The sequence below is a fragment of the Saimiri boliviensis genome, chromosome 3 (assembly GCF_048565385.1).
Source record: "Saimiri boliviensis isolate mSaiBol1 chromosome 3, mSaiBol1.pri, whole genome shotgun sequence".
NCBI lineage: Eukaryota > Metazoa > Chordata > Mammalia > Primates > Cebidae > Saimiri > Saimiri boliviensis.
In genome coordinates, this window is record NC_133451.1 from 124,292,770 (window position 1) to 124,301,083 (window position 8,314).

An 8,314-nucleotide genomic window follows, 5' to 3' on the forward strand; every position below is an offset into this window, starting at 1 on the left:
AATGGCCTGTCCCCCGGCCCATGCCTCCTCAGGCCACCGCTGGGCCACAGGCCAGACTCCCAGGGCGGCGCGCACAGGAGGTAGGGCGCCCGGCCGCAGCCCCGGAACTTCCCAGACTCCGAGTCGGGAGCGCCGGCCGCGGGGTCCGTTCGCGCCCCTGTTCCGCAGGTGTGCGGGGGCTTGCGCCCAGGTCCGGCCGCCGCGCGTTTCCGCCCAGCCCGAAGTCCCGTGGCGCGCTCCTCGCGGGGCTCTGGCCCAGCCGCTCCCCTTCCACGTGCCCCGCGCGCCGGGTCGCAGCCAGCGCCTATCCTAAGCTAGCTGCCTGCGCCCGGCGCTGCCGGGGAAGTTGGGGAGAGGCGGGCCGGGGATGCGCCAAAGCCTCGGCCTGGCTGGCCTCGTGGTTCGAGGAGGTGCAGTGGCTCGCGCTGGTGTCCCTCTTCGTCGCGGCCCTGGCCAAGGTGGGCCTGTATCTGGCGCAGTGAGCGCTGGCCAGGGCGCGACCCCAGCCCCGGCGGGGGGCGCTGGAGCCTGGCGAGGGGCCGCGCGCTGGGTCGGTCGCGCTGCTCTCCTGGATCCTGACGCTGGGCAGCTGCAGGAGCCAGTGGTAGGCGGCCTGGGTGACCGCCCTGAACGACGAAGCCAGAGGAAAGGGGGCCCGCCTTTCCTGTCCTTCGAGGAGGACCCACGGCAGTAGCCCCTGGAGCTGGCGGTGGAGGCGGTCTCCAGTGTGCTCAGCTGGAGTTCCACCTGAAAGAGAAGAGAGAGATCCTCCAGATCAGCTGGTCCTTCATACGTGTGCCGGAAATGGCCATTACTGTCCTGCCCAAAGCAGTGGGGGAGGACCAGGTGGCCGAGACGCTCACAGTGTCGGACACTCCGAAGGAGCTCTTGAAGCATTTGGTTGGTTCTGCCTCTCCATCTGTGCTTCTGATCACCAAGCCCACGAATGTACAGGAAGCTCAGAACTTAGAGTGTGCTCCGTCTACTGCTCAGGAATCCTGTCCTCCCAAACCTCCGAGGGCTCACGAGCTAAAGCTGTGGGTGAGGAGTACCCGCGCCTTCCTGCTCAGCGAGCCCGATGCTTCAGGCCACATTAACACAGTGTGCGCCGTGCAGCTGAACGATCCTCTTCAGAGGTTCTCCATCACCCTAACCAAAAACACTACGAACCTCACGTGGAAGAGGAACTCACATTCAAGTTGAATGCCAAGTCAAAGGAGTTACACCTGCAGATTTCAGAGGCTGGGCGATTCTCAGAAGGTCTGCTGGCAACTGCGACAGTCCTTTTGGATTTATTAATCCTGCCCTTCAGGCAGGGCGCGGTGGCTCACGCCTGTAATCCCAGCACTTTGGGAGGCCGAGTCGGGTGGATCATGAGGTCAAGAGATCGAGACCATCCTGGTCAACATAGCGAAAACCCATCTCTACTAAAAATACAAAAAATTAGCTGGGCATGGTGGCGCGTGCCTGTAATCCCAGCTACTCAGGAGGCTGAGGCAGGAGAATTGCCTGAACCCAGGAGGCGGAGGTTGCGGCAAGCCGAGATCACGCCATTGCACTCCATCCTGGGTAAGAAGAGCAAAACTCGGTCTCAAAACAAACAAACAAACAAACAAACAAACAAACAAACAACAATAGCAACAACAAAAAGAAGCAGCCTTCTGGACCACAGAGTTTCATGCTGACCAGCGGGTCTGCCTGCTGCTGCTCGGTGCTGAGTTCCGCCACGGCAGAGTTTACTTAGGTGGAACCTGGTGAATTGAAGTCTTCGCCCATCCCTCCCTTTGTTCCTCCTGCAAAAATCGAAAAGGATCGCACGGTGATGCCCCGTGGGACTGTGGTCACTACTGTCACCGCTGTGAAGACCACGCCTCGCGTCGACATGGGGAGGGCGTCTCCGCTGAGCTCTGAGCCTCCGGTGAAGACTTCCGTCAAGGTGAAGGTGATCAAGAAGGACATCTCTGTCCAGGCCATCTCCTGCAGCAGTGCGCCCGTCAACAAAACACTCTCTTCTTCAGACACAGAATTGTTGGTGTTGCATGGTTTAGATCCAGTGGCTGAAGTTGCCATTCGACAACTCAGCAAATCTTCAAAGCTGAAACTCAAGTCGCCACGAAAGAAAAGCACTATTATCATGTCAGGGATCTCCAAGACCTCACTAGCCCAGGACCATGATGCTGCCCTGATGCAGGACTATGCAGCCTCCATGAACAGTGCCCACCAGGAGGATGCCCTGTCTCATCCAGAGGTGGTCGCAGCCTCTGCCCCACCGGAGGAAGCTGAGTCAGTCCAGGCACCCTCTGCCCCTAATCCCCTGGAGGACGAGCTAGACTCCTGGGACTTAGAAAAGGAGCCCCAGGCCATGGCCTGGAGCGGCCCGGCCCTGCTGGACCCCGATGAGCTGTCAGAGAGCTCCGTAAGTGTCCCGGAGCCGGGTGCCGCCAAAAAGCATAAAGGAGGAATTCTAAGGAAAGGTGCAAAGCTGTTCTTCCGCCAGCGGCATCAACAGAAAGACCCGGGCATGAGTCAGTCACACAATGACCTCGTGTTCCTGGAGCAGCCAGAGGGTTCCCGGAGGAAAGGGGTCACCATCACCAAGATCCTGAACAAGAAGCTGCTCTCCAGGCACAGAAACAAGAACACCGTGGAGCCTTGCAGGTAGGGGCTGAGGTCACCACCGCCAAGCCAGGAGACCTGCACCCGTGTTACCACCCTCACCAGGACACAGCGAGAGTCTCCGCCAGATGTCCAGATGCCCCGCTTGTCTTGCTGGGTTTCTTCCAACCATCTAGTCTTTTAAAGAGAAAACAAAATCTGAGTCTCCAGCCAGGAGGCTTTCCCCAAAGAGGGCGAAAAAGCTTAACTTGCCACCAGATGCCAAATGAGACTTGACAGCTCCAGAGCTTGGGCCGTGCTCAAAGCTAAGAGTCAGGGCTAAATATTAGATGGAGATTAACTTTATAAGAGAAATAATATACTCTAGTGGATTGTGGAGGGCAGGTTTGAGTGGAGCAGTTGACAGCCAGCTAGGTTTTTTTTTTTTTCCTCCCTGTTATACTTGCTAAATGAGTACAGCAGGCCTGTTGAATGAAGTCGGGAGCCATACGTGACTGCTGGTAGAACATGGTAATGAAACAGAGATATGGATTTTGCCAAATGCTGCCAGTAGCCAAAACAAAGTCCTTTTAGGGCAGTAGAGAAAATCGTCTTGTGTCTCGGGTGTCAGTCTTAGGAATGGAAGTTGAAATAGGCCAAACTTGCAGGAATTTCCTTTTATGAGCACTACAGAATTTCACTGTCAACAGCATTCTTGGACACAGTTTGGGGTGCCCTTGTTTGGGTTTGTTTTAGTGGAAAACGTGATGAACCGGGCACACCATTTTAATATCCCTAAGTATCATTCCAGTCGCTTTCCTCATCAGCTGCCTTTCTACTTTAATTGATTCACAATTTTCACTTTGGTCTGCTCCTTCCGAATGTGCCAGTTCCAGTAGACATGCTGGTGAATGAGCAGTCATCACTGGTGTGAAGTGTTTTTGACAGTTTAATGTGATTCACTTTTCTCCAAAGAGATGTAAAAGGCTGTTATGAACACTTGGCTTCAGTCCTGGAGATGGAGATGGGCGAGCTTCCTTCCACAGGCATTCCTTAATCCTTAAATATTAAATATTTCAGAGGTCATAGAGCCGCTGGTGAGTAGAAACTTATATAAAGGCCAAAATTACAGGATTTTTTCCTTGTTTTTTAGGGGGAGAGATTAAAACACTACCTTAGGAATTTCACTTTAAGATGCACATTACATACTTCTTAAGTGTTCCAGGAATTATGGAATGAATTTAAACTGACTTTTACAACCTGCTATGTTTTTAAAAATTATATTCCCATTTTAATCATTGTTTTTATTTTTTATTTTATTTTATTTTTGAGATGGAGTTTCGCTCTTGTTACCCAGGCTGGAGTGCAATGGCGCGATCTCGGCTCATGGCAACCCCCGTCTCCTGGGTTCAGGCAATTCTCCTGCCTCAGCCTCCTCAGTAGCTGGGATTATAGGCACGCGCCACCATGCCCAGCTAATTTTTTGTATTTTTAGTAGAGACGGTGTTTCACCATGTTGACCAGGATGGTCTCGATCTCTTGACCTCGTGATCTACCCTCCTCGGCCTCCCAAAGTGCTGGAATTACAGGCGTGAGCCACCGTGCCCGGCTAATCATTGTTTTTAAAAGAAAGCACTTGGAGTTGCAAAATATATGAAAACTACCCAGTTTCTGTCCCCAGAGTAAGGCACCACAGCTAGTCTTCTGGGGCAGATGTTCACTTGAATGTTTTACTTGAGGTTTTACTGCTCTTGGCCATGTGGTAAAAAGAGCCTGAGACACAGAAGAATTCCAAGAGGATATTATGATTATGTGTCAGAATTTCAGACACTGATGAGAAGTTTTTAATTGTTTTTTGTTTTATTTTGGAATTCAAGTACACTCTACTCAATTGTGAGGATATCAGAAGCTTTAAAAAAAAAAAAAATTTAGAGACGGGGTTTCACTCTGTTCCCCCGGCTTCAGTGCAGTGGTGGCTTACTGCAACCTTCCAGGTTTAAGCGATTCTCCTGCCTCAGCCTCCCAAGTAGCTGGGTTTACAGGCCTGCACCACCACACCTGGCTAATTTATTTGTATTTAGTAGAGATGGAGTGTCACCAAGTTGGTTAGGCTGGTCTTGAACTCCTGACCTCAGGTGATCTACACACTTCGGCCTCCAAAAGTGCTGGAATTATAGGCATGAGCCACTATGCCAGGCCCAGAATATTAGATTAAGTCTTCTTGCTCCCCCGCAAAAAAGTTTTTAACCATCCTATTTCCAGATAAATCCCATGAGCGTTGCTTACTGCTGAATACCTAGGTCTGGGGCTCTGCTTCCCACAGACACGCTCAGGTGGTCTCCATGCTCACATGGTCTCCATCCAGTGGCCTTCTCTGAAGTCACAGGAACCACCAATGTAGTAGGGAGTTGATGAAGCAATGACCAAAAAATCACCTAGGCTAGCTTCAGGGAAGCACCTCGAGAAAATGGGCTCTGTTGATATCATGAATGTTTCTTTATCAAGCTATTTTTTTTTTTTTTTTTTTTGAGATGGAGTTTCGCTCTTGTTACCCAGGCTGGAGTGCAATGGCACATTCTCAGCTCACCGAAACCTCTGCCTCCTGGGTTCAGGCAATTCTACTGCCTCAGCCTCCTGAGTAGCTGGGATTACAGGCACGTGTCACCATGCCCAGCTAATTTTTTGTATTTTTGGTAGAGACGGAGTTTCATCATGTTTACCAGGATGGTCTCGATCTCTCGACCTAGTGATCTACTCGCCTCGGCCTCCCAAAGTGCTGGGATTACAGGCTTGAGCCACCGCGCCCGGCCTTTCAAGCTATTTTATACAGGTTTGTTTTTCCACAGTGTAGGGTATTTATGATAAAGAAAATGTTGTGAAGGTTAAAGATCACTTAAGATGATCCACCAAATACTAAAAATGCTGACGTGTAAATCACCTTTATCGCCTCACCTCTTCTACAAGCTTCTGTATCTTGGGGGCTTTTGTTTTTGCTGTTTGTATGAAAGTTTTGTCGAGTGGGGTTTTAAAAGTGATTCCTTGTGAACACTAAGATTAATTGCGTCTGTATCCCTGGACCTGGGTGCTCATGTTGGTTTTAATGTGCTAGCAAGCCTTCCCAGTTTGCTTTGTTTAAGGAGGTGTCTCTGTTCTTTGTGGAGGAATGAAATGGAGCTTTAAGTATCTGTGTGTGGTGTGTGTGTCTGCACACACATATGCGTTATTGTAGCCATAACAAAATCAGCCATCTCCTTGTTCCAGGTGAAAATCTTCTGTGAGAGTTTTGACAGAGCATTTTATTTTAACCAAGTTTCAAGTCTGAGTTCAAAACCAGCCCTGATCCCTTATGACAGCTACTCTACCAACTGCCACTCAATGACAAATTGGTGCCCATTTAGAATGTTTCTTGGGTTTTGCTTGCCACATCTATAGATGAGAGTTGCAAAGTTTCTTTGGGCAGAGAGAGAAAGATCAATTTACATTGGTGGCCACCAAAGGTGGGTGTTTGCTGGGTAATAGTCTCACGACTCTTAATCTGGAAACTTCCAAGTACAAATTGGTGGATGGTGGAAATCAGGACATTTCTCTCTGTCAGATGGAAACAGACCTCTGGACTGGCATAAACCCTGCTGCCAGGCCCTCTCCCCACTGCCCCGAACGGACCCAGACACGATGACCAAAGCATCCTGCACAGGGCAAGGCCTCTGCGGAATCCTGCAGGGCAAACTCGGGTTACCTTGGGCCCATGACTGTCTGCATTCGAAACACAGTCCACTGCCCTGTTCCCTCAGCGAGCAGCTGGGCAGTAATGCACCACTCATCATTAGGCTTCTGGTTTGTTGTTTACTCTAACAATGTTATGTCAAAACTGCATTTTAAAAAGAAGGAAATGGCAAGTTTTCCAGGTCTGCAGAAAGGTTTGGCCTGACACTGGAGTGCAGTGATGAACTTTCATGCCAATGATTGTATTCCTCAGTAGCACTTTAGACACCGAAGACAGCTCCGCACCTCACCTGTGCACAGGCTGGGTGGGTTCCTTTGGGGAAGATGAGGCTGGAACACAAACAATCTTTGAAATAAATAAATGTGCACATGGAAAAAAAAAAGATATACATCAATAAAGACATATCTTCTGGAAAACTATTTTTTTTTTCTTTGAGACTGAGTCTCACTCTGTGACCCAGGCTGGAGTGCAGTGGCAAGATCATAGCTCACCGCAGCCTCAATCTCTGGACCTCAAGCAATCTTCCTGCCTGGACCTCCCATACTGCTGGGATTACAGTCTTGAGCCCTGGAGCTCAGCCTGGAAAACATTTTTCAAAATATAGAATTTGATGTGGCACAGAACTCAAGATATTCCAAGAATGGTTTGTGTTTCTCGTACTTCTGTTGACTGTTTAATGGTAGATACACTGATTATGCAGAACACCTCAGACATAATTCGATGTAATTAGGGCAAAACCAGTGTGAAGCCCGTTATGAGAAGCCCAAATCTGTGATTTTCATACAACATACAAAAGAACTTTTTCGTGTAAGATGTCAGAGTAAAGAGTGAACCACAAATATACATATAAACGTGTGTGTACATATACATATATATGCGCATATATATGTATATCTGTGGTTCCCACTTCTTGTTCACCAATACGATGACCTCAGAACAATTCACTCTTACACCCTGCAGGGAGTTTTCTTTCTTTATACAGTCAGCGTAAGGGAAGTGACAGGTCTCAGAGGGCAATTGTATCTTGTTCTCTGATTGATCTTCCAGGGTCCGCTTTGGTGAAGGGGACAGCGATACGGACCTGAGGATTGGTCATGATGGGGTGAGAGCTGCAGCAGTAACCCATCATGCACTGAGTGGAGCATGAGGGCAAATGCTGGGTTTTAACATTTTTTTTGGTGGGGGGCACAGGATGTTCCTCTGTCACCCTGTAGTACAATGGTACAATCATGATTCTCTGTAACCTGGAAGTCCTGGGCTCAAGAGATCCTCCAGCCTCAGCCTTCCAAATATCTAGGACTGCAGACACACGTTACCAGGCCCAGTTAATTTTTTAAATTATTCTTTTTGTAGAAATGGTGTCTTGTGTCTCACTGTAGAGTCCAGGCTTGTTTGAAACTCCTGGTTTTATCCTCCTTCTTTGACCTCCCAAAGTGCTGGGATGGCAGCCATGGCTCCCAGCCAGTCTTTTGTTATTTATAATGAGCCCCTTTGGAGCCACTGGATGTATGTTAATGAGGTGGGTTAAGTTGGGGCCCTGGGGTAGCCTGAGGATAGGGCTGCTCAGCAGAAGACCAAGTGATTAGTACTTGCAGCAGAATGGTGGGGGCACCTGGAAAATAAACTTTATACAAACTCTTGAAGAATGTCATAGCAGGAGTGGAGATTTGCGAACACTTTGAAGTGCCAGGAGACGGACAACCCAGAGAGGGAATGGACCTATATTTATCTATTTAAGGTGATACTTACCCTGTATCTATACTTTGAAATGGTTCCTTTAGTGATTTAGTTTAAGATATAGATACAATGATAAGATGTATGATTCCTGCATTAAGATGATTTGGGGAAAGTAGAAAGAGCATGATCTTGATAAAATAAAATTGACTATAATAATTATTGAAACTGTGTAATGGATCTCTGGGGGTTGCAGGAATCTATTACACAATTATGTCTCTCTTTCTGCATGTGGGGACTTTTCCATAATATCTCAAAAAT

General features: G+C 48.8%; 1 pseudogene; it reads left to right on the top strand.

The window, feature by feature from the left end:
* The first annotated feature begins 20 nt into the window (after nucleotides 1-20).
* Nucleotides 21-7,466, top strand: LOC141583860 (C2 domain-containing protein 2 pseudogene; annotated as a pseudogene).
* Nucleotides 7,467-8,314: the final 848 nt, after the last annotated feature.